The following is a 26,614-nucleotide window of genomic DNA, read 5'->3' as shown; positions in this document are numbered from 1 at the left end:
AAAACATCTGGAAGGCTAGGCTGGAGAAAGCTGCATTGCAGTGAGTGTAGATTCAAGACTTTCAATACATCCATATAGTGATGGGAGAGACTCCATCAGGCAAGGCTTCTTTCCACCTGCCTTGCCCCACCCTCTGGCCCTAGGAGTCCTCATAAGGGAGCTGGTCCTGGAGGAAGAACTATGAGGGGAGAGACTTCGTCATGCAAGGCCTCCTTCCACCTGCCTTGTCCCACCCTCTAGCCTCTGCTTCTCAATTTGTATTGTATAATTTTATGTACAGTGATACCTCTGGATACAAACAGGATCCATTCCGGAGCCCTGTTCTCATCCTGAAGTGAACGTAACCCGCGTCTGCGCGTGCGCGGGTCGTGATTCGCCGCATCTGCACATGCGCGAGCGGCTAAACCCGGAAGTAACGCGTTCCGTTACTACCGGGTCGCTGCAGAGCACAAGCCGTAAATGCTCAACCTGAAGCAACTTCAACCCGACGTATGACTGTACTGTGGCTTGCAGTTGTTTTATAGATTATAGTTTAGAAATTATTTATTGTAACTCTTGAGTGGATTTCTGTTTAACTTTTATATGTTGATATTATTATTTTATACTATTCTAACGATTGTTGAATGTTACTTTTTTGATGTAGGTTGCTTATTTTAAAGTTTTGTTTTATCATCACATTTTTGTATTACATTAGATTGCTATAAGATGCACATTTTTTGTTTCTTCAGCTTGTAAACCACCTTGAGTATTTTAAGATAGAAAGACAGTATACAATTTAAAAAAAAAAAATGATGAAGACTTTCTAGTCAACTAATCACTGTGAGTGATACAGTTTAAGTATTTGCCAATGCTCAATGAATCAACATGTACAGGTGGTTAAATTCATATTTCAAATTTTCTCTGGGGATGGAGAGCCACGATGGGGCACCTGCTTTCTTGGTAGCCACTGGCAAAATGCACATGGCCTATGTGGTAGGGATGATAAACTGTTTTTCCACAGGTGTGACTTTTGAGAGTTGGCTTTTGTCTCACTGCCCTTCTGTGGGGCATGAAAGTGTTTTCAGCTGATTCCAAATATGTGAGACAGCAGTAGATCATTGCCTCTTTTTTAAAATGGAATTTCTTAGGGAAAGAGTCTTATGTATTCATTTGTCTAAATGTCATTGACGTTCTATGGATTGTGTAGTCGGCTGCTTCAGGGAGAGAAAGAAGATTGCCTCCTTAGATTGCAACCTTGGCCATTCCTCCAAACATCCACACTAAAAGGAATGAAATAAATGAAATTATTGCCTATGGACTGTAGTAGAAACAAAGCATTTTTCAATAGCATCCTAAATCGTTCTCTGGGTTTCTACAGTATAACATCAATTAGCATGGTGTCTCAAAGCTGTTCCTCTTGTGTTTTTTTCAGCAGAAATGTGAACACAATAACAGGAATTGCTGGTGCTGTTATCCTATCTGCTACTACTACTACTATTATTAATTCAATTGTTTGAAACAATGATACCATCTGCATTGAAGCCATGCCTCCTTGTTGTTCGCCCTTTTGACTAATTTCAGATTTGGCTCTTCTGGTGGTGAGACAGCCTGGGATCCTGTATTCTGGTGGGTGATGACTGCAGTTTTCTTCCACATTACTAGGTGACAGCACCGTTGTCAAACCTGCAACAGCTTATTCCCGCTGATTGTTGTTAAGTCACTTCAGAGGCATTTGCAATTAAAGGTGGGCTTAAGAATAACCTTTAAAAGGCCCCTCAAACAAATACAGTGGTACCTCGGTTTACGAACTTAATCCGTTCTGGAAGTCTGTTCTTAAACCAAAACCGTTCTTAAACCTAGGTGCGCTTTCCCTAATGAGGCCTCCCGCTGCCAGTGCCCTTCCACAGTTCAGCTTCCATTCTTAGACCGAGGTGAAGTTCGCAAACCAGGACACTACTTCCAGTTTTGTGGAGTTCGTAAACCAAATAGTTCATAAACAGGGCTGTTCTTAAACCGAGGTACCACTGTACATAAATACAGGTTTAGTGATTGTGGCTGCTGTTTGCACAAAGGTCAGTAAATCTGAACGAACCTGGAATTATTCCAGTGCTAGAATAGGCAGAGAATAGGCCTGTTCAGGTATTCTCACACACACACACACACACACACACACACACACACACACACCGGGGTTGGAATTGCAGGAGGGAAAGACTGAAGGCACACTAATCCTATTATGACTACAGTACTGTTTGTATGCCTCTGAGTCCAAGTGAGGGTTTGACTCTTTATGGCTCAGGTCCCCACTATCTTTTAGAACACCTCTCCCAATATGACCCTATTTGGACCACTAGAGCTGAGGCCCTTCACTAGGTTCCCCCCCCCTGACAGAAGTTTGGAGGGTGGTAACAAGATAGGGCTTTTTCAGTTTGGGCACCCTGTCTGTGGAATGTTCTCCTCAGTTCTCCATCACTGATTTTTTTTGACACCAGGTAAAGACTTGGACCGAGATGATATTTTTGTTGTAAGTGTGCTGCCAATGGCTGTTATGAGCATTGTTGTTTTTTGCTTTGTTGCTGTGGTATATTCATATTTATCTCATTTTTTTCAACATATTGGAGACGGTTTGGTAACAAAGCAACTAACGAATTCTCCTCCACCACCTTCTTCACAGGTTTCCATCTTTTCCATCACATCCCTGCACTGCTTCCCACAACTTCTGCTCTAGCCTGCTCTGCTTAATGCAGGCTCTCTGTGTCATGTGTGCTTCCAAATTTCATGGGGATCTTACATGGAAAGGGAAAGATCCCTGCTGCAGATGTTGCCCCTGCACCATACAAAGGCAATGAAGCTGAGTGACAGGAATGTAATAGAGGCGGAGGAGCCAAGAAATCTGTCCTTGCTCTTAAAGGTAAGGTAAAGGTACCCATGCCCGTACGGGCCAGTCTTGACAGACTCTGGGGTTGTGCGCCCATCTCACTTAAGAGGCCAGGGGTCAGCGCTGTCTGGAGACACTTCCGGGTCACGTGGCCAGCGTGACATCGCTGCTCTGGCGAGCCAGAGCCGCACACGGAAACGCCGTTTACCTTCCCGCTGGTAAGCGGTCCCTATTTATCTACTTGCACCCGGAGGTGCTTTCGAACTGCTAGGTTGGCAGGCGCTGGGACCGAGCAGCGGGAGCGCACCCCGCCGCAGGGATTCGAACCGCCAACCTTTCGATCGGCAAGTCCTAGGCGCTGAGGCTTTAACCCACAGCGCCACCTGCGTCCCTGCCGCCACCTGCGTCCCTGCTCTTACACTCATGCAATTCCAATTGCCTGGGAGGTGTACACCTGAACTAGGCTCATAGGACATCAAAACATTGCAGGGGCTTCCTAATATTCTCTTCTTGCCCCTTTCCTCGCAGGTCTGAACAGTGTTTGCCTAGTTCCAAAGTAGTGCAGTCTACAGCTGCAATTACAGAGAACATTGCTCTCACCCACAGACTAGAAACTGATCTTGAATAGACAGGCTGACAATTAATTGTTTGTAACTGTCTATACAAACCACAGTGCCTAGGACTTGCTGATCGCATGGTCGGCGGTTCAAATCCCCGTGGCGGGGTGAGCTCCCGTCGTTCGGTCCCAGCTCCTGCCCACCTAGCAGTTCGAAAGCACGTCAAAGTGCAAGTAGATAAATAGGTACCGCTTTATAGCGGGAAGGTAAACGGCGTTTCCGTGTGCTGCGCTGGTGCTGGCTCGCCAGCTGCAGCTTCATCACACTGGCCACGTGACCCGGAAGTGTCTTCGGACGGCACCGGCTCACGGCCTCTTGAGTGAGATGAGCACGCAACCCTAGAGTCGGACACGACTGACCCGTATGGGCAGGGGTACCTTTACCTTTACTTTTTAACTGTCTATATATCTGCAAAGCACTGTTAGGCCTCATGTCATTTAATTTCCCAAAACTGGCAGGAATCTTTAGATCATTGCCCGGGATGCTATTAGATTCAATCAAGAGCAAACTTCTAAGAATCATGACCGCCCAAGAGCCAGTTTTTATTCTTGCCAGAGAAGGAGTTAATTTGCATTTAATGAACATATGTTTCTTTTCAGTGTTCTAAGGGAGGCAAATGAATATATCTAAAACATTTACATATTAAAAAATGTTTCTCTTATGATTTTCAATCTTTATGGCGAAGGACCATCTTCTTTGTATTGGTAATGCCTTGCTGCTATTATTATTATTATTATTATTATTATTATTATTATTATTATTGCTTGTTTCATTTGTATGATTGCAATTATCACTATTTTATTATTGTCTATTGTTTTTGTCTTTTATTGTAAGCAGTCCTGAATATTTTTGCTTTTTCATTCATTCATTCATTCATTCATTCATTCATTCATTCATTGCATTTATATCCTAGCTTTTTTATCCAAGGAACTCAAGGTTATCCCCCTTCTTACTTTTTTTTTTTTTTTACCAACAACCAAAACACAGACAGTGAAAACAAACAGTGAAAACCCCCAGGCGGCTGATACATTGGGTATACATAATAACAACATATTCAAATCAACCATATGTACAATTCTATATACCTCCCTCCACAAGGTTTATTTAACTTTTAACATTTTAATTGCCCCAAATTGTTCAAACCTGCCCAAATAATTCACTATCTTCTCAAACCAATCCTCCTTCTCACTGACCTTAAACCCTTACATTTTATGTATTTTTCAGTTTTTCCCTCCATTGGTTCACCCGTAGCTCTTCTGCATTTTTCCAATTACTTGCTATATCCCCCTTCTTACTTAATCCCCACAATAACCCTAGCAGGTAGGTTACAGCTGAGATGCAGTGGTTTGCCCAAGGTCACCCAGTGAGCTTAATGGCTAAATGGAGATTTGCACTCTAGTTCCCCGGTTCCTAGTCTGACACTTTTAATCATTACATCACATTGGCTCTCTTTTAGGACAGTAGGGTATAAGCAAATAGAAACAACCTTGGACTACCTAAGAAGGTGGTGGACTCTCTTTCGATGGAGGTTTTTAAAGAGAGGGTGGATGGTCATCTGTCAGGGATTCCTTAGCTGTGGTTCCTGCATTGCAGGGGTTTGGACCAGATGGCATTCTGGGTCCCTTCCTACAAATCTATTACTTCACAAATCTATTATTCTAACGGTAACAACAACAACACTTTTACCTTTCTACTTGCATAAGGATTCACACTAAATAACAGAAAATAGAGGGAATTGTAAATTGGTTGCTAGACTGTTCTCAGAAGAAGGGTTTCCCAGGAAATGTTGATTATCCCTCCCCCTTTGTTTACTTTGATCAAAGATCTCATGATGCCTTCCAGGTGATGCAAAGGGTTTTGCGTTGAAACGCATTCTGGCTTTGCACCTGAAAACCTGAGCTTTATTTGCATTCGGAGCCTCTCTACTATCAGATTTTCAGCCTCTTTCATAAAGCTATTTTATTTTATTTTTTGTATGCTACCCTATACCCGCAGGTATAGGGTTTTAGGAACAAGGTTTGCTGATGCTACAAAGGAATATACGTAATCAACTAAAGGGATTCCCCCCCCCCTACCCAAGTCTAATTATTCTGCATAGTCAAAAACCAAAGTCTGGGACCTCTTCCGAGACACAAGATTGCCACCCAAAGCTGTCTGTTCTTAGGACCCATGTGAGGTTTAATCCCAGTGAAACTGAATTCTCTTTCCTTTGTTGAAAGTGGGCTGCACACATTCCAGCAGCTTTGTTTCTTTAACAAATGGGATGTTTGCAAACATGCCATCCTAACATGCATGCTTCTACTGGAGGCTTCACTCTACCAGCACAATACTAGGTAGGACTAGAGGGATGAGAATTATATAATTTTATATCCAGCAATATCTAGTGGTACCTGGGGTTACATACGCTTCAGGCTACATACGCTTCAGGTTACAGACTCCGCTAACCCAGAAATAGTACCTCAGGTTAAGAACTTTGCTTCAAGATGAGAACAGAAATCGTGTTCCGGTGGTGCGGCGGCAGCAGGAGGCCCCATTAGCTAAAGTGGTGCTTCAGGTTAAGAACAGTTTCAGGTTAAGAACCGACCTCCGGAACGAATTAAGTACTTAACCCAAGGTACCACTATATATATTTTTCCGCCATCCTATATTATTTGTGTGTCCCAGCATGATGTTGTCGTTAGAGTGTTAGGAATGGGAATGGGAAAACCCGGATTCAAATCAGCCATGAAGTTCATTGGGTGATTTTGGGCCTGTCACATATTAGCTATGTTTCAGAGCTGTTGTGAGGATAAAATGAGTGGGAAGAGAACCACATTCCACTTTGAGCTCCTCAGATTAGGGTGGGAATGGGAGGTTTAGATCTAGATGGCTATCGCTATGTTCACCAAGGCCTTGTTTATTTTAACAATAAAGGGTACTCGTCAGATACCCAAGAATTCAGATGAAGCACATCTCCCAGTACAGCCAAAGCAATTCAAAAGCAAGGTTTAGAGAAGAGGTGCAGTCATAGTGAAATAACTGCCGCAAGACTTAAACCTCTGGGATTGTTCACTGAATCCAGCTTAAATTTAGAAGAAGAAAATCTAATTATAAGGCTGTTAACACTCATAACTGAAAGCTGAGCTACGTTCTCAACCAAGAGAAGTGAAGTGCCTTCAGTGCCTTGTCACTAATTGGTCATTTGGAACCCGGGGAGCTGAGAAGATTGACACAGTGAAAATGAAAAGCTATTGTCGAGCCACTGATAATTAAATAGAGGTGGACCACAGGCAGTTCGGTTTTTATCTCAGGATTGAAGGTCTCTGGATGTTTGAAATGGCCCAGCGGAAATCAACCTCTCAGACTGTCTAAGCGATGCTTGCTTTGCTTTGTTTTGCTTTAATCATCCCACTGCCTCCTGCTCCTCTACTAAAGTTAAATAGTCAAGGGTCATAGACATGGGTAGGGTTGAAGACAGAGGACATATTAAAACGGGGATCTTCTACTGTGGTGCAAAAGCTGGATTTTGCAATGGGGCTGACAGGTGCCCAGTAGCCTTCCCCCAAGTTAGAGAATGAAGAGACAATGGCCATGAGCACAAGAGAGCATCTTAGCAGCAGCAACTATGATGGCTCCATTTTGAAGGCAAGCAGGCAGCACTGTAAGCTTGCACTGACTCCTGGGAAGCAATAACATTTACTCTAATGCAGTGGGATTCTTCTTAGCATACTGATCCATGCAAATATTTTGTCTGCTTAACAAAAAGCATGATGCCAACATGTCATCATTTTGCAAGAGGAGTTTCATTTCACAACCAAGAGCCAAAATGTGTCTTTGTAAAGGATGCCATTTTAGGATGGCAACAGTTTGAGTTATCTTTGTCACTGACTTTAAAATTAGTATTGTGTTGAAACCTGTCCTCTAATTTCTTGAAAGTTGTGTCCCTCCTTCATTTGTCTGCCTCATTCACAGGGTGCTTTTTAATTTTTTTATATTCTGTTGGGAACGGGGGTTAAGCTTTCCTTATTGTCGCAAGAAGGGTGATGTGTGCCCTCCCCCCCATAAAAACATTTCTTTAATGCTCTGCTGCCTCCCCAATTATCCGCACTTCCTGATCTGAAAAAGCCCATGGGAGGAGTTACCCTGTGACATCATTGGAACACGGGAAGTCAGGCAGGCTGGCTCCTAAGCACCTGAGGTCAGTGGAGTCACTGATTTTGTTTCTAGGAGAAGTTCTTCCTTTTACTTAAAAAAATAACTCCATGGTGATTTCTTTAAAAGTAGGAGGGAATCACTAAAAAACAACAACCAATAGCAGTCAGGTGTATGGTAGCCAGTTTCCTCAACCTTTCACACTTACAGTGGTACCTCAGGTTAAGAACTTAATTCGTTCGGGAGGTCCATTCGGGAGGTCCGTTCTTAACCTGAAACTGTTTTTAACCTGAGGTACCACTTTAGCTAATGGGGCCTCCCGCTGCCGCCACTGCGCGATTTCTGTTCTCATCCTGAAGCAAAGTTCTTAACCCGAGGTAATATTTCTGGGTTAGCAGAGTCTGTAACCTGAAGCATCTGTAACCCGAGGTACCACTGCATAGGAAAGCCTAGTCAATGGTATTATGGTGTTTTCAGAAAATGTAGACTTCAGTGTGGTGTAGTGGTTCAGAGCGGTGGACTCGTAATCTGGTGAACTGGGTTCGCGTCTCCACTCCTTCACATGCAGCTGCTGGGTGACCTTGGGCTAGTCACACTTCTCTGAAGTCTCTCAGCCCCACTCACCTCACAGAGTGTTTGTTGTGGGGGAGGAAGGGAAAGGAGAATGTTAGCCGCTTTGAGGCTCCTTCGGGTATGATAAAGCGGGATATCAAATCCAAACTCTTCTTCTTCACTTCTTCAAGTGGAATTTAAAAAAAATGCACCCATGCAAAATTCACTATCCCCCCCCCCTTCAAATGCCATTTTTCTTGTTGCTTGGTAGAAGAAAACAGAATAATTTTTTGGCACAGCACTTGTAAGAACTCTGTGCTTGGTATCTCTTCTATTAGTTTCGTACTACTTAAATTACTTCCCAGTCTATGAGCATGGTGTAGCAGAACTGAGAAAAAATTGTTAGAAGGTGGTGCTTCTGATAATATAAGAACAAACTAGCCTTATTTACTATAAGGCTCTTTTCCCTGAGCAATTTCTGTGAGCCGTCAAACATCGCCCAACATGACAGGCCTTTTGCTTGGTTTTGGGATACTATCCACAGTGTGAACTGTTTGCCTGCAGTTCTGCAGATAATGGAGATGGAGCAAACACTGCAGTAAATGAACCTGTCTGTCTCACAGGGTGACATCAAACTGGCTCTTCACACACACAGCACCCAAAATAGAAGTATTATTATGGAAATTGTGTCTTGACACTTTGCTATAACAAACATTTCAGGAACGCCTAGAGTATGTTATCTAAAGCAATTTAGATTTCTGCCGACGGAAACAAAACACTGACTGTCCATAATAATATCTCAGCAGCTAACAAGGAGGGTGCAGCAAACCCCTTCGCCTTCCCCCACCCACAAAAGAGCTTGATCAAAACAACAAAACTGCATTGCCTTGGTGCTTAATTTTTGAATTAAGCAATGCAAGACTCAAGCCTTTCTTTCTCCTCCACTACCTGTCATTACATACTTGTGGGAATCTAATCATGCATTCTATTTCCATATTCTAGGGCTGAGGCTTTGCATTGGTAAGATGACAGAATTCCCAGGAGTAAGGTATTCAGGAAGGTCCTGGGTTCCCTTGACATGGGAGATGGCTGCCATTTTGTAAGCCGATATTCCATTTTGAGGAGTTTGCATGGAGTAAGTCTTAAGAGGGCTGTGTGAACATTTCTCTGCCTGTCACCTAGCAACCAGGCCCCAATTCTACCCATTTCTCTACCTGCCTAATAATGGCTCCCAACTCACCGATGTAGCAATTTATACTTAAAATCAGTGTTTAGTGTGAATCAACCATCAATAGCATGCAAAATAGAAACTTGCTATAGAAAGGTTAAACAGCAGTAGTACAGTGGTACCTCAGGTTATATGTGCTTCAGGTTACCTGTGCTTCAGGTTACAGACTCCGCTAACCCAGAAATAGTACCTCAGGTTAAGAACTTTACCTCAGGATGAGAACAGAAATTACCCAGTGGCTGCGCGATGGCAGTGGGAGGCCCCATTTGCTAAAGTAGTACCTCAGGTTAAGAACGGTTTCAGGTTAAGAATGGACCTCCAGAAAAAATTAAGTTCTTAACCCGAGGTACCACTGTATCATGTTGTGTGCCGTCTACATCCCGTTGAACTCACTGACAATCCTTCCAATGAGTTCAATGTCTCTTACTTTTACCTATTATTGAACCATGTATTAAATCAGTGCCATCGCCTCTCATCAATGTTAAATTGAGACCTCAGTTCGAATGTTACATAGCGGCTGCTGCCCACTCCCCAAACAAAAGACTGACCATGAAAATCAATGCAAAAAGGCACTTCACAGCGGAAAAACTGACATTGTAAACCAAGGATCTCTGGTTCTGGCTTTGTATCTTGTTAGAGAAGTTTGTTTTGGAAACTCAGTTTTGCATTATTGTTCTTGCCAAGTCAATGAACCCAGTCCAGCGCTCCTTGAGTACAACATGGAACACTCTGCTCTGTTCATCAAGCTCTTGCCCAATAATGTTACTCCAGTTGGGAACAGGAACAATGTTTGTATGTGTCCCCTTCCATGCAAAGAGAGAAATGAATAATGAAGGCAGACAGATGGAGACTGAATGCAGTTTGGAGATCAGATCATGGCGACTGAATATTAAGAACTGGGAAGAAATGAACATCCCAAAAGCACATTTTTAATATGATCAGAGAAAGATCTCATTGAAACCCTTAAGTTTGTGTTTTTGAACTGTGATAACTGTTTTAGTGATTTCATCTGAAATGCAGCCCTCCTTGCTCTTACACAATTCCAAAAAAACAAAAACAAAAAAAAGATTTCTGATGCAAAGAAGAAATGCAAATAGAAACAAATTTCCATAAAGGCTTGAAAATGTGAACTTCAAAGTTTAATAATGAACGGAAAATGAATCCTAGCATTTCACTTTGTCACATATAGTGTCAAAAACATGACAATAACATATTACCTCATTTCTATGCAGACACTATTCTAAATGTGGCAGGAACGGACTTAAGAGAATTAGAACATCTTGGCAATGCAACGGAATGCTAAACAACAAAATGCATAGTGATCTGAGCTAACAGCAAAAGGCCTAATCCTGCATGAGGAGGACATCCTCTGACTCTCCCACTTTTCTTTTGTTTTCATTTATAAACGCATGCATGTTCACAGCTCGAAAATTATCTACTACCCTCAAATTTTGTTTCCAATATACATTGAGGTTTCCTTAGCAGACTAAGTACAGGAAAGATTATATGAATACATTTATGGAATGTGCATTTGAAAATGTCAAGAACAGCTTAGAAAAATGTGGCAAAGGAAGCACCTGAACATTCATCTTTTCTGCACACATAATGTATCCATAATAACAATGTTCTACAGCCACTAGGCTTCGTGCTGCTTCCAGTATAAGTCGGTTTTGATTCTTGATTGTTTCTACACCAAATCTATGAGTTCACCCACACAATCCGAACCCAGTGGTTTTTATCAAATGAGAAAGTGACCATTGCCAGCATGAATGGAAGCCTAAGCGTGTGCAAATATGTATCCATGTGTAATAATAATAATAATAATAAATAATAATAAAAAAACACAGGTGTTGTTGCTTTTTAAAAATCTGCTTTCAGGTTTTTTCTTACAATCAAGCGGTATATCAAATTGTATGAAATAAGTAAAAAATAAATAACTAGACCCCATTCACACCATCTGCAGTCGTACCTTGGTTTTCAAACAGCTTAGTTCTCAAACATTTTGGCTCCCAAACGCCGCAAACCTGGAAGTGACTGTTCCGGTTTTCAGATGTTCTTTTGGAAGCTGAATGTCTGACGCAGCTTCCACGGCTTCTGATTGGCTGCAGGACCTTCCTACAGCCAATCAGAAGCTGCGCTTTGGTTTCTGAACATCTTGGAAGTCAAACGGACTTCCAGAATGGATTTCGTTCGACTTCCAAGGTAAGACTTATTCCTGTTTTGTAGTAAATGGAATGAATGAGGGAGCCGGCTAGCAGACCCAGCTCCAGCTTTTGTGGGCTCACGGCAGGCTGCCCTCAGTGGGCCCTGCTTGCGTTGACAACCCCGCAGCAGCCCCTGTCACTTGGGTCCCCTGGTGGCAGCTGCAACAGCCAGCCTATCCTTGCTAGTGTGTACGTATCATCCTGGTTTGTGTGTGGAAGGGTGAGCTGGAGGGTGTCTGTCTTATGCTACTTTCCTCTGGCCAGCTTAGTTGCGTGGTGAGTTCCTGCCTCCCACCAGTAGGACTAAAGACACATGACACCAAAGTTTAGGTTAATGGGCTAAAATTGGCCACAACTTTATTGGTAAAGAGCGGTATTGGCTTAGGCACTGATCCTATTGACTATCTGGCTTCAGCCTGTTTGCTTGAAGACCGGGAAGGGTTAACACTAGCAGGGGGAGCCCTCCACATCAACTAGGGACTCCCCCAGGGTCACCGCTCGGGGGTGCGTTTGAAGCCCGCAACACCACCTCTTCCCGAGGTCGGAAGTGGCTTTGTCAGTTTGCGAGCTCATTTTTGTTATATGGCAGATTGAGCTGATGGAACCGAGTCACTGCACCTGTCAGCAATCATTAGTTGCAGACGAAATTTCATCACAATAACCAGGTACACCATAGCTCAGCAGATGCCTAGTTCCTCTTCTAATCTGCTGTACTCTCACAAGATTAGAACTCTGGAATGCTAAGCATTAAATGACCATTTTGAAAGCTAAAAGGGCTATCCCTTGTTTACAAGCTCATTACTCTTGACATTTAAAGGTTTGAGGGACACAAAGGCAGCCCTGAAGGCAGCCCCATACAGGGAAGTTTTAAAAATGTTTATTATATTTTTATAAACAGTTGTACCTTGGATTCCGAACAACTTGAGTGTCAAACATTTTGGTTCCTGAACGCCGCAAACCCAGAAGTTACTGTTCTGGTTTGCAAACATTCTTTGGAACCCAAACGCCTGACACAGCTTACATCGCTTCTGATTGGCTGCAGGAGCTTCCTGCAGCCAATCGGAAGCCACTCCTTAGTTTCCGAACGTTTTGGAAGTCAAACAGATTCCAGAACAGATTCCATTTGACTTCCAAGGTACCATTATATGTTGGAAGCTGCCCACAGGGGCTGGGGCAACCCGGTCTGATGGGGGGGGTATAAATCATAAATAATTACTATAGTTTTTCATGTATAAGACAAGGTTTTTTCCCTTTAAAATGTCAAAAATTAGGGGGCGTCTTATACTCTCGACCATCTCCCCCCATTTTCTTAAATCTGTCCCCCAAAATAGGGGGTGTCTTATACATGGGGGCATCTTATAGATGAAAAAATGTGGTGTGTATACACACACACTGTCCCTATTTTCATTGGAGAAATGTTGAAGGTTATGGAATGGCTGCTGTTTTGTTGGAGCCCAGGCATTTTTTAAGTCATTATACCCGAAGCACAGTAGTTGTAGGACTGAGGTGCTTCTGCACAGAGTAAAATCTGAGTTCAAATGCATACTTAAAGAAAAGTTAACCCAAACATAGCAGACTTACACTCATGTATAATCAAAATCAGCACCAATTTTTCAGCTTACAAATTGGTTTCATCTTTAAATTTGAGCAAACAGGGAAAACCACAGGAGCAATTGTGCAACAGAAATTGATTGCCCCAACCCCACTCCCTTCCCAGGCACTGCTATTTTTCTTGTTTGCATCCATCACTGATCTAATCTGTCCAAATAATGTGATTTTACAGCTTGTTTCTGTCCACTTGCTTGGGTATTGCTATCCTTTCAGTTTCGCTATCAGCTGCATAGTTGATCATTGTCTAATTTATAGCCAAGGAACATTGGCTAAAGTAACAGATGGAGCAGCTGCATAGACTGAATATGAGCAACTGAAATTCAGACTCAAGCTACAGAAAAACATATGGAATCCTTTTTATAAAAAAGAACCACCATCTAAATCTAAATTTTGCACTTAGAAAATGCACAACATATGACCACCTATAGTGTTCAGCAGCTCCGCGTGGTCGTCTGTAGGAGCTCAAAGGGCAGCTTCCTTTATTTAAATAACTTTCACCTCACTCTTCAACAACAACAAAAGGCTTCTAAATGACTACCAGTGATATAGGACAATCCCTGGCCATGGACTGAGAAACTAAAAGATGCAACAGAAAAATAAGGTAAAGGGCATGCAACAGTATTGGGAGATCGAAGAGTTAATAACTGGAGAAAGAAGCGTGGAAAAATAACCCTGGTTGTGGTTTGTCTTACTGATAAGATGGCTGGTAGTTTTTATCACCTCTGGGCCCCTCTCAATTGTATTTTACATCTAAGGTAAAGGTAAAGGTAAAGGTACCCCTGCCCGTACGGGCCAGTCTTGACAGACTCTGGGGTTGTGCGCCCATCTCACTCAAGAGGCCAGGGGCCAGCGCTGTCCGGAGACACTTCCGGGTCACGTGGCCAGCGTGACAAAGCTGCATCTGGCGAGCCAGAGCCGCACACGGAAACGCCGTTTACCTTCCCGTTGGTAAGCGGTCCCTATTTATCTACTTGCACCCGGAGGTGCTTTCAAACTGCTAGGTTGGCAGGCGCTGGGACCGAGCAGCGGGAGCGCATCCCGCCGCAGGGATTCGAACCGCCGACCTTTCGATCGGCAAGTCCTAGGCGCTGAGGCTTTAACCCACAGCGCCACCTGCGTCCCTGCATTTTACATCAAAAGTAACAGCTAAATTCCAAAAGTAAGTAGCAGTGTCTGTTCTTACTAGAAGCTTGAGAACATCTCTAACTCTCTATTAACAGCAAAAGAAAGGGCACAACTGGGTACATCTGAATGTATGAACTGGGCCGTACAAGCTATACCTGATGCTGATGCTGCAAATTGATCATAACAGCTCTAGGCCACATGTGCAGTCCAGGTTTTTCACTGCTTGCTAAGATTGATATTATTTATATACCACCCATGTAATTAAGTCCCGTAAGCCAGCGATTCCCAATTAGTTTAGTACTGCAGATCCCCTGTTTTTCAAAAGCCAAGCCATGGACCCCCTGCTTTTGAAATTTTTGATGTCTCTTGCTATGGTGAATGGTGCCACGGACCCCCTGGCTGGGTTATGTGGATCCCCTAGGCAATTTGTGGCTTTTTTAAAAAAGTACAAAACACAACCTAAGTAAGTTATTTTTAAAACAACAACAACACAAGAGCAGAAGAGAAGCCAGTCGTATGGTGAAACTGGAACGCTAGAGCGGCAAAGCTCAAATATTGTTTCACTTCGGGTGCCATTTTTGGACTCTCTTGGGGGAGCGGGGAGGGAGATGCAGAACAAGGGAGAAAACCCAAAATTTTAATGCAGCTGTTGCTGTGCTATTAATACCCTCCCACCCACTCTAAATGAAAAGTAGCAAAGTCAGGAGTTGCAGCCCTGATGTCTTACCACCTGTAATTATTATTACAGTATTCTGCCTTTTCTCTAGCAGGGACTCAAGGCGGCTTACAGATAAAATAGAAACAGCTAAAAGCACTGGGGAATGCGCTTTGAATTTTTAAATGTTTAAGAACAGGAGTCCAGTGGAGCACCGTGTCTTCTGCTAAAAGCTGGATCTGGAATGAACGGAAGTCCGAGATGACGATTTAAGGAGATTGCTGCAACCACTGAAAGGGTTGTGGTTTTTCTACAGGGACAGAGCACAGGGGGTCCTTGGGTTTTAACTTTTATTTCATAAAAATATATACACCACTTGTTTGTAGAACAACTGCAAAGTGGTTTACAAAACACAAAACAGTAGAAGCCAGTTGTAAACACAGCAGCATAAAATCGGTTTTAAACCACAATAAAATCAGTAAGGGAAAAGAATTTGGTGCAAAATTGTAAAAACATAAGAAATATGCCTACGTAAGGGCCAGGGAGAATAAAAAGATCACCATCAAATCATAGGTGCCGGAGAAACCTCTCTGGGAGGGACACTCATGATAGAGCATCACTGGCTCTGACGCAGCATCCAATTTACTTTCAGCCGTCTTCCCTGAAGGGTGAGGATGCTCACTTGCAGGAGAAGGTACCGGAGGCAGCCCTATAGCAGGAGGTCTGTGACTGGGGTGTCTGATGCCAGAGGGGAAAGACACTCCTTTGCCAACCCGCTTGGTCCTTCCCCTGGGTGCAACTCGCCTCCGTCCTGGGGTCCTGACTCTACCTCCCCCATCCCACAAGGATCCTTTTCAGGGTTGTCCAACTCCCTGAGCTCCTCCCACTGCTCCTCAGGATGTAACCATGACACTTCCTTGGGATTCATGACAGGTAACCTGGTCCTAAACAGACTGAGGTTGAATCCTGACAAGACAGAAGTACTGTTTTTGGGGGACAGGCAGGTGTGGAGGACTCCCTGGTCCTGAATAGGGTAACCATGCACCTGAAGGACCAGGTGTGCAGCCTGGGAGTCATTTTGGACTCACAGCTGTCCATGGAGGTGCAGGTCAATTCTGTGTCCGGGGCAGCTGTTTACCAGCTCCATCTGATATATGGGCGGAGACACTACCTGTCCACAGACTGTCTCTCAAGAGTGGTGCATGCTCTGGTTATCTCCCGCTTGGACTACTGCAATGTACTCTATGTAGGGCTACCTTTGAAGGTGACCCAGAAACTACAACTAATCCAGAATGCGGCAGCTAGACTGGTGACTGGGAGTGGCCGCCGAGACCACATAACACCGGTCCTGAAAGACCTACATGGCTTCCAGTACGTTTCCGAGCACAATTCAAAGTGTTGGTGTTGACTTTTGAAGCCCTAAACGGTCTCGGCCCACTATACCTGAAGGAGCATCTCCACCCCCATCGTTCAGCCCAGACACTGAGGTCCAATGCCGAGGGCCTTCTGGTGGTTCCCTCACTGCAAGAAGTGAGGTTACAGGGAACCAGGCAGAGGGCCTTCTCAGTACTGGTACCAGCCCTGTGGAACACCCTCCAATCAGATGTCAAGGAAATAAACAACTATCTGTCTTTTAGAAGACATCTGAAGGCAACCCTGTATATGGAAGTTTTTTACTGTTTGATATTTTATTGCTTTTTTTATTAATAATATTCTGTTGGTTGCTGCCCAGAGTGGCAGGGGAAACCCAGCCAGATGGGCAGGGTATAAATAAAAAAATATTATTATTATTACTAAATCAAATAACCTGATTTCAATGCAGAAGAAGAAGAGGAGTTTGGGTTTGATATCCCACTTTATCACTACCCGAAGGAGTCTCAAAGTGGTTAACATTCTCCTTTCCCTTCCTCCCCCACAACAAACACTCTGTGAGGTGAGTGGGGCTGAGAGACTTCAAAGAAGTGTGACTGGCCCAAGGTCACCCAGCAGCTGCATGTGGAGGAGTGGAGACGCGAACCTGGTTCCCCAGATTACAAATCTACCGCTCCTAACCACTACACCACACAGATACAATGTTTCTTGCAATCAGATCCTTCACATAAATATAGTACAGTATAATGCAGAGATCACTTTGGATTTTAAACAATACAGGAGGTCTGCAGATACAAATTTATGCCAACATGCACTCTGGGTGAATCAGAAAAACCTAACTGCTTTTGAGAGTAAATGTTTAATAACCAGGTAGAGTCTCTGCTGTAGAACTGGGAAGCTGGGAATACCAAACTGTACTTTTTCCTTTACTGCCTTTGTTATTATAAAATGTTAATTTATCCTCCTTATATTGAATTTAGTAACTGTAAAGATAAAATAGCCGGGATTGAGTATCAATTTGCATTGCTGCCAGGAACACTGTCATAAAGTATTTCAGATGATTTGTTGTTGCCTGTGTGTTGGAGCTAAAAAGACGTCCTTAATAATCATGAAATCATTTTTCAAAAAGACATATGACAAGTTCTAAAAAAAACATGTTGCCTCTATACAATCCAAGCAGATGCATGGCAACAGAAAACAATGAAAAGGGGTGGTGGTGGGGAAGAGAATCCTAAATATCAGCCACAGCAGAGATAAACTGGAATGAACAAAAAGAAGGTGGAAATAATGTTCACAAATATTGTGCTACAATGAGATGAGTTTATTTTCCTGGAGTGTTTTTCCTCACTTTAATTCAGACAGGAAAATTTATACACGTTCCTTTGGTTCCATACGTGATGTAAATCATAACCAAAGGAAAGGGAACACACTTTAACCTATAACATTAGGTCACTGAATAGATTATTTGTTTATTTAGCCTAATACAATGAAGTAGTCCTGGATTTTTCATGCAGCTCTCCTGCTTCAAGGAGAAAAGTCAACATTTGTATTGTATTGCTATGACAATCCATAGCTGAACTATGAAAATTGATTCAGTTGTTGCTGCGGTTGTGAAGTCCGAGTCCAAAATGTGTCACAAATTGTGCTGGCCTAGGGTCACTGTTCTTGACTGAAGATAGATTATCTGTCGATCACCACCACCATCATCTGCTGTGGCAAGCTTGTTGTGAAATTTGCTCCTCTGGAAAGTCTGTCCAGGGACTCGCCGTGTATTCTTTCAGAAGACAGGTTTTTTTAATCCAAGCTGACAGTTGGCTATATTTGATCTTCACGAAATTTCTTTGAGCTGGATTAACTGATGTTATATTTAACGGTTTGATAATGATGGTAGTCACTCATAATTTTAGTGTTCTGAGCAGGGCTTTTTCCCCCCCCAGCCAGAACTCAGTTCTGGCACCTCTCATAACTAGATAAGAAAACAAGGGAGAAGTTCATGGTGAACTCCAGCACCTCTTTTTCTAGAAAAATAGCATTGGTCTGATGGTATTAGCTGTGTTCAGTCTTCATCAGATAAGAAAAAAGGGCATGAACTGGGAAAAAAATAAATGTGGGAAATGCAACAAAATGTTGCAGCATACAGTGGTTTTGTTCAGGATCCCAGCTCCTCCTGACCATTCCCCTCTGCCATATATATGTTCATTGTGCTCTGAACATGCTGCTATATTTGTTACGTATGTGGGTGGTGCCATAAGCAATGGCACTCAGAGATTTCAGACAGTTGTTAGTATGTATGATTTCTACAGGACCTAAACATACTAGGATCCTTGTGGGACCTGGACAACCGACTCCCTGTGTTGTGGGTGGGTATGATTGGTCAGCCACAACACCCAATTGGTAGGTCCCTCATAGCTGGGTGCAATCTGGCCAATGGGATGCAGTTTAAATGGTTTGAGAGACCAGTATATACCCGTGGACGTGACCCAGAGCTTCATCTTTCGGCGCGTGCATTCGGAACACCCGCCCACCTCTCCCTACTTTTCAGGCATTTTGCAATATGCCGTCATGTGTCGTCTTTTGTTGGGACAGGGGCACGGCAGGAATTTTCCCCACTTGGCTGATTTGCTGTTGCCATTTGGGTTTCGCCTGCCGCGTAGGAAATAGTCACAACTTGTAAGGTTGTGGATAGGCTCTGGTTCAGGTGATAGGGATGGGAGAAGGCTCTCACCATCCCTATGTGAAGGATATTCCGTTAAAGGAATCCAGGGACTCGATGGTTTGGGCAACCCCTGAAAGGGGGTTGTGCCTGTGCCTGAGTCCAGGGGGACATTTGGATGTTGGAGTTAGCCCATTCCCAGTTTTCTGCTTATCCAGGTGTTCACCCTTGGCTGACCTATGCTGGAACCCTGGGTCAGCGCAAGTCGAACCAGAGCCTATGCAACCAGTCACTTTCTGTAATCGATAAAGTTGTGGCCTAAATTCTGCCAAAAACTAAAACAAAATTTGAGTCATGTGTGAATTTATTTAGGGGGGAGGTTTCTGGGTCTGAACATGCAAATAGAGACAAAACATTTCATTTAGTGGCTGCTGTCAGCAACCCATGTTGTCTCTCCATAAACCTTTCTAGCAATGATGTAATTGAATAATGTAATTTTGTGCCATCATGTTCAATATTTCAGCACCTACCCCAAAGAGCTGTTGGTGAACTGGAGCCAGGGTTATTGCAGGATATGACAGGATATGACATCACACCACATGGGAGGGATGTGAGCTACTGGTACTCACTTGACTCCCTCCCCAGCATAGGCTTAGGTCCTTACACACACTATCAACTTTGAGTGCAGTAGGGTTGTTTTTTGGTTTATCTTTTTTCCCAAAATTACCCAGTTCTGCTGCATTGCAGTGTGTCCTTTATGTAAGCAGGATCTAATCCCGTAACCAAATGCTCTTTTATGCTTGTCACTGTTTTGTGGATGGGAGACAAAAGATGAGATCTTTCTCTTTGAACATTTCTCAGTGTGTTTTCCACAGCATATTCCGCAAGCCCTTCATTTGAAACGTAGCTTGTCTCACCCGATTTTCCTCTATTATAGCTGTGCTTTTTCTCATTTATTTTGTAGTTATTTCACTCCTTATCTCAAACAGTTTCTCAAGACGGCACTATCTCATTAAAACAAAAATTGGAATTGTTAACCTCCCTATTCTCAGTAGTTTCTCAAGGCATTCTAAGGACACAAGAGATATAATCAAATACCCTTTCAGCTTTCAGAAGTATTCTTAACAGTGAAAACTGTTTAAAGATGGACAATAAGGTTGTTCCAGTCAAACTCCCATAATGCTCAAGAGTGAGCCAGAAAATGTAATCCCATTGTCCTATGTTGAGACTTTTAAAGTTGCTAATCAAGGACAGCTTTGAATATAAGCAATAGTTAGATGTACTACAAGTTTGCCAATCAAGTTATTAAACACTGATAAACTTAAAACACACACAAACCAGCAAACCTGTAATGTTAGCTGCCGGGGCCAAAGTCTTCTTGGCCTGAGTATCTGGACTAAAGTAGCCCCGCAACTGGGAATTTCCTTGATCATTTCTGCTCTTTGAATGGTCCACCAAGGCATTGACCATATATCCTGAATTGGTAGATATGGCTAATTTTGTCTCTGGTGTCTCTTCTTTCAAAGCAGCTAGCAAAGCCCTGGCTTACATTTACGGGCCTTAACAGTATGGGTAGGAAGATAACATGAATTTCATATGCATAAAGTGATTGAACCAATACCAAACCACAGCAGGACTTAGGCTTGTCCAAGTTCATCCAGTCCTGACCTATCCACCTTCTAGACTTCCCTGTGAGCTTCAGTTCCCAGGTAGAAGGTAGAAATGTTCTAGGAAGCAATGTACATGATGCTATTTCCTTATTGAGTACCATCAAAGAAAAGTGCTTTTTGGTGGTAGTCTGCCCTCAGTGCATAGGTCCTGTTATCTACATGCTTACTGTCTGAAAAGTCACTTATCCACATGTAAAGAATTATGCCCAAAACCTCGCTATTGCTCCACAGATTCAGATATCCAAGAAGCTGGCTTCCTTACTTCCTTGTTTGTTTGTGTTTTGCTGGTTGGTGGCAGCCATTTTCAGGCAGAAACCACAGAGCAAGGGAGCAAGTTCAGATATATCGGAGAGCAGGCAAATCAGAACAGGAGAAATCAGACAAATCAATTCCCCGCCCCCCGCACTCCATCTCTATTTTGCTGAGTAGCTGCCACCATTTCAGGAAGAAACCATGGATATGGGATAATCAGCCTCATATAACCAACATGCTTAAGTCTAATTAATGCACGAAGGGGTTAATACTATAGAGTAAGGTGTCCTGCCAGGCTAAGCTAGGTCAACTTCCTTTACCATAGGAGGAAATAGGTAATAAAACCCCTGTTCCTCCTGTTAAGCTACCTGAAAAGCTCAGAGTATGAAGAGGTTTGATCTGGTTGCTCCTGCTCAACTGCATGGCTATCATCAGCCATTCTTGACTTCCTATAGCAATAATTTAGGAACTTCCACCACTTTGTAACTAAGCCAAGTTTTACTGCCTGTGCAATTTTCTGAAAGGCGAGAAACTGGCCGTAGGAGGGTTTATAAGTAAACCATCGTTTAACTTGCCAAACATGGCCTTTTCCTATGCGCTATGGGTAAAACCTCAGCGCCTAGGGCTTGCCGATCACATGGTCGGCAGCTCGAATCCCCACGATGGGGTGAGCTCCCGTCTTTCGGTCCCAGCTCCTGCCCACCTAGCAGTTCAAAAGCACGTCAAAGTGCCAGATGGCGAGATGGGCGCACAACCCTAGAGTTGGACACGACTGGCCCGTACGGGCAGGGGTACCTTTACATATATATATATATATATATATATATATATATATATATATATATCACCAGCCAGGTCACACATTAGAAATATTTCCAAAGGAAATCATGGACTTCTTAGGTGTATGCTTGCTTAATGAACAATTTCCAGGGGGTGCGTTCTATTCAGGCCCGTCTTAACCATAGAGGCTAGTGGTGTGGGGCGCCAGGACGCCAAGTTCTGGAGGGCGCCAGGCAAGAGTCCAGGGAACACCGAACGAGCGCACTGAGTGAGCGAGGGCGCGCGTGCTGCTCCCGCTGACCGTCGGCTCGGTTTTTTCCCTTTTAGCCTGCAGGTGCCGGATTCTGCTGGGTGCCAGAAGGCTAAAGGGGGAAAAACTGAGCTGACGCTCAACAGGAGCAGTGCACGCACCCTCGCTCGCTCGGCGCAGGCCCACTCGCTCAGTGTGCTTCCTGCTGTGGCCACCGTGGCACGAAGCGGCCAGCTGAGCCTGGAGGTGCTGCGTCCAGTCTCCACCTCTTCCCCACCGGAGGAGCCACCCTCTATCCGCTGCCTGCCTCCTCCAGCCCTAAAAAAAGGTCAACAACTCTGGAAAAGGGGGGGGGGGCGCTGGTGGGATCTTTGCACCACAGCGCCGGATATGCTTAAGATGGCCCTGATTGTGTTCAGTAAATGGGACCTGCATGCGCTTAAAATACCCGTCAAGACATAGGCACAAAACAGTAGCCTTTCCAAACACTCAGAAGAGTCACTAATACTTTGCAATACATTTCTCTTAAGAACTCTCGAATTGGCTCCAAATGTAATGCATGAATTGACATCAAAACCAGGAGCGTGAAAATGGGATGATGAAGTGTTAGCAATGTAACTGAGTACCTGACTACTGGCCTGATCAGTGACATTTCACTGTGAGATCACTAACGTGGCTAATAGAGTCAGACCAATATAGTTTCTGTTGCTTGCTTTAAAAATTATGCAGTCAAATTGAACAATAAATTTGTAGGACTCTAAGGTCATCTAAGAAGGGTTGCACTGCACTGAAGCAATTCCTTTGTATGGGCACACAATCTGACAGTTTATGGCATACAATAAAATAATAGTGTTATCATCTGATCAACTACATTAATGTCTGTCGTAAAGAAAGTGGAAGGGGATCAAGGTGAACCATGTAAGAAGCAGGTTCAGGATGAGCAATAAGTTTGGCAAGACAAATCCAGATGGGAAGGATGCTAGCTTAGCGTAAGAGCTGTGCAAAATATCTCAGGTTCATTCTCCAGGTAGGACAGAGAAAAACTCCTGCCTGAAACCTTGGAAAGCTTCTACCAGCTTTCCTGTAGCCCTTCAGATGTTGTTGGGCTTCCTTCCCCATAAGTCCCAGCTAGCTAACATCTCTGGAGGAGCACAGTTCAGCTACCCTTGATGTAGACAGTTCTGAGAAAGATGGAGCAATGGTCCGACACAGAATAAAGTAGCCTCTTAACAGTTTAGTAAGCAAGCCATATAGCTTGCTTGCTGTGATTATACTTAGCATTTATGTGGTTTCACGCAGTAGTTCCTGAAGCAGTTTTGTAAGGTTGGCTGATACTTTTACAGCTATCCAGGGACCTCTCGGCTCACAGCTATTACTATAATATGTGGCACAAAACCTTTACCAATGACAAGCAACACATATCACGTGTGAAAACAGGTCCACAGATTTTCTTCGGTGACAACACAGCCTAAAATGCTAATTCTGGATTGGTAGGGTGGGGGGATATTGCAAGCGTCGTGTTACATGTCCCAGCATCTGTACTGGCTTCCCATAACCATCATGGCACAGTAAAAAGGTGATGCTTTTAGGCTATAAGGGAAGTCATTTCTTGTGTCCCACTGTGATTGATTTGGCCAGCTGATGGTGTTATTCCATGGCAACCACATAAGGCAAGTGTAGGCAAGCATTTTATGTTTCAGTCCCCTTTTGTCCTTGCCTTTAGAATCCTTGCCTTTAGAGGCTCATTAAAGATGTGAGATTTAAATTATATTATTGTTTCAATGTAATGTTTTCGCTCATTAAAGATGTGAGATTTAAACTATATTATTGTTTCAATGTAATGTTTTCACCTGTTTTGCACCTTTGGGCCCAAGATGAGTTCGCATTCTCATGGTTCATATATGCTTATAGCATATGCATTCAGTTTAGCTTTAGCACATCATGTGGTTCACACATAAGCTTCCTTTTTAGTTCTAACAGTGATCCCAGTCTACTGATTGGACCACACTTCAGCTGCCACCATTCCTCGCATCAAATGCAATTTGCAAACCTCTGTAGTAACAGGCTGCCAGTTCCAATTACTGATGCATCCCTTCTCGAAATTTTAAATAAATAAATAAAACTTCTGCCACTTCTATTTCTCCTGCCAAATCCATAACAGCAAGCTCCCCTGTTAGCAACAGAACAGTTTTGTGACCGTGTTTATTGTCTGATATGTTTACCAGTTAATCTGCACTATTTTTAGCTGCATTGTGCGGCAAACTGAAATTTTCACTAGGCATGATGTATAGACAAATTGCAGGAGCAAATCCCAAATATTGTCATTTTGGGTGAAAGGTTAGCTTACACCAGGCCCGCTTAACCTGTCATTGACCAAGTCTAACACAGTTCCTCTTCAACAGCCAAGTTAAGCAATCTTTCATGTGCCTTACAAACCCCTCCTCTTCTTTTACCTATTTTTGCGGTCCAAGGCACAAAAGCTCCCCCACCAAAAAGAAGGTTAACAGAACCCTAGTGACATACCTTTCAAGTGTCCTGATTTTCCAGAGACAGTCCCGGAATTACAAAAGCCATCCCAGCTTTTGATTTGACTGGAATGTTCCTATTCCCCTGCCAGTGCTACCAAGGTTGAGAAGGAGAATGAGCCGGTACTTGTCCCAAGTGGTGGTGGAGGCAGTGAGGAAGCATCCTGTGGCCTTGCGGTGGCTGCTGTTGACCTCCTCCCTTGGCTGTTGGAGAGCAGGCGAGGAGGAGGAGGAGAGGCTGCCACCGCCAAGGCTCAACCCCGTGCTGGCTCTGAGGGGCAGGCAGAAGGCAGGGCCAACCTGGGCGAGAAGAAAGATAGAGATGCAAAATTCAGTGGCCAGCTTGCTCAATGGGGCAAGATGCTTTGAGCATGTAACACCCATTAGTTTCCGGAGCCAATTCAAAGTGTTTCTTTTGACCCATAAAACCTTAAATGGCTCAGGACCACAATACCTCTGTAGAGATAACACTCCACTTTGCGAAGGCAAACCTCGCACAAGACGTGCCACAGCATGTCAAGGAGCGTTACGCTTGCTTTCCCTGACCTTTTTCCTTCTTGGCTAGAAAACAGGGTTTCCCCCCTGACCTTTTGTCCTTTCGCAAACTGTTTGCTTAGACATATTGCTTGGCTGGAGCATGGCGGGGAAAGCAGACGTTGTCAAGTATCGGGGGGGGGGGCATTTGAGGGAAACACCTGCTGACGCGTGTATTTCCTAATGCTGGAAATGTGCTTAGATGGAATTATGTTAATAAAGTTCAGAGTGGTTTAACTACTGCTTTCCAACTGTTGATTTTTGCCAATAAAAAGAGGCTCTGCCAGTGTGGTGTGAGAGCCAGTGTGGTGTAGTGGTTAAGCGGTAGGCTCGTAATCTGGTGAACCGGTTTCGCTTCCCTGCTCCTCCACATGCAGCTGCTGGGTGACCTTGGGCTAGTCACACTTCTCTGAAGTCTCTCAGCCCCACTCACAGAGTGTTTGTTGTGGGGGAGGAAGGGAAAGGAGAATGTTAGCCGCTTTGAGACTCCTTCGGGTAGTGATAAATCAGGATATCAAATCCAAACTCTTCTTCTGCTTCTGCACAGCTCACTTGCATTACCAACTCCTGTCTCATGTCTGTTACTTCAACCTCAAGGACCATCTCTCTCCTTATGAACGAACCCAGACCCTGCGATCATCATCCAAGACCCTTCTTTGTGTGCCTCCTCCATGAGAGGTCTGGAGAGTGGCAACATGAGAGTGGGCCTTTTCTGCAGTGACTCACCACTTGTTGAATCCTCTCGCCAGAGGCCCACCTGCCATATTCATTAGATATTTTTTAAGCACCAGGCAAAAACTTTCCTCTTTTTCCAGGCCCTTGACTAGTTAAAATCTATAGCCTTTTAAACTGTGCAGGTCATGTTTTCGTTAGTTACTATGTGGTATATTTTTGTGTTTTTATATTGCAAACCAACCTGTGATCCTCAGATCAAGGGCAGTATAGAAATTTAACACTATTTATCTATATTAGTCAGATATTAATAGATCTAATTATTTTTAACGTATCTACTTTGAGTAGAATCAACATTGGATACAGTCCTAAAAATTCAATCCAGTTTATAATACAGACTTCTTTTCTTGACCCACAAACTGTGGGATTCTTCATTAAATATAAGTTTTCACAGTGTTCCAGAAGTCAATAAAATCCCAAGCTGTGTGTGGAAACGACGGGGAAATTTTAAAACATCAGCTTTTGGTAGAGGCTCCCCTCTTTATTTTTACTTTTGTAAAGCACTAAGATTCTATATGCTCTCAAAAGTAAGTTGGTGCTTGAAATTATAATTATACATGGAGCACTAACTTTAGGAGCACTAACTTTAGCTTCAAGTGGATTTTTATTTGAACTTAAATGGTTTTCAATCTGAAAATTGCCAAGAAGACCAGAGAAGTTCAACAACTTTTAAGGGGGATGCACTAGTTTAGCAGATCCTAATCTTCTAATCAAGTTTAAAATAAACCTTATCAGTTCCTCTGCAGATGGCATAATTACTTTAAGGAAGTGGTAAGAAGCAAGGTATAAAACATACAAGACTGTAGCTTAAAAAACCCAGATGGTATTCCCTGGTTACACTATCAAGTTGTGTAGTAAGCTTTTAAT

At 43.4% G+C, this 26,614-nt stretch overlaps 1 long non-coding RNA gene across 1 annotated transcript in view; it reads right to left on the bottom strand.

The window, feature by feature from the left end:
- LOC307226038 overlaps positions 1 to 24,673 on the bottom strand; it is a 205,483-nt gene extending 180,810 nt beyond the window's left edge. Inside the window, exon 1 of the long non-coding RNA XR_013843281.1 lies at positions 24,480 to 24,673. This is a non-coding gene — a long non-coding RNA (uncharacterized lncRNA). The remainder of the gene's footprint in view (positions 1 to 24,479) is intronic.
- Between the last annotated feature and the right edge of the window lie 1,941 nt (positions 24,674 to 26,614).

The sequence above is a fragment of the Podarcis cretensis genome (genome assembly GCF_951804945.1).
Source record: "Podarcis cretensis genome assembly, chromosome: 10".
Lineage (NCBI taxonomy): Eukaryota > Metazoa > Chordata > Lepidosauria > Squamata > Lacertidae > Podarcis > Podarcis cretensis.
This window is presented reverse-complemented; position numbering and strand designations above follow the sequence as displayed.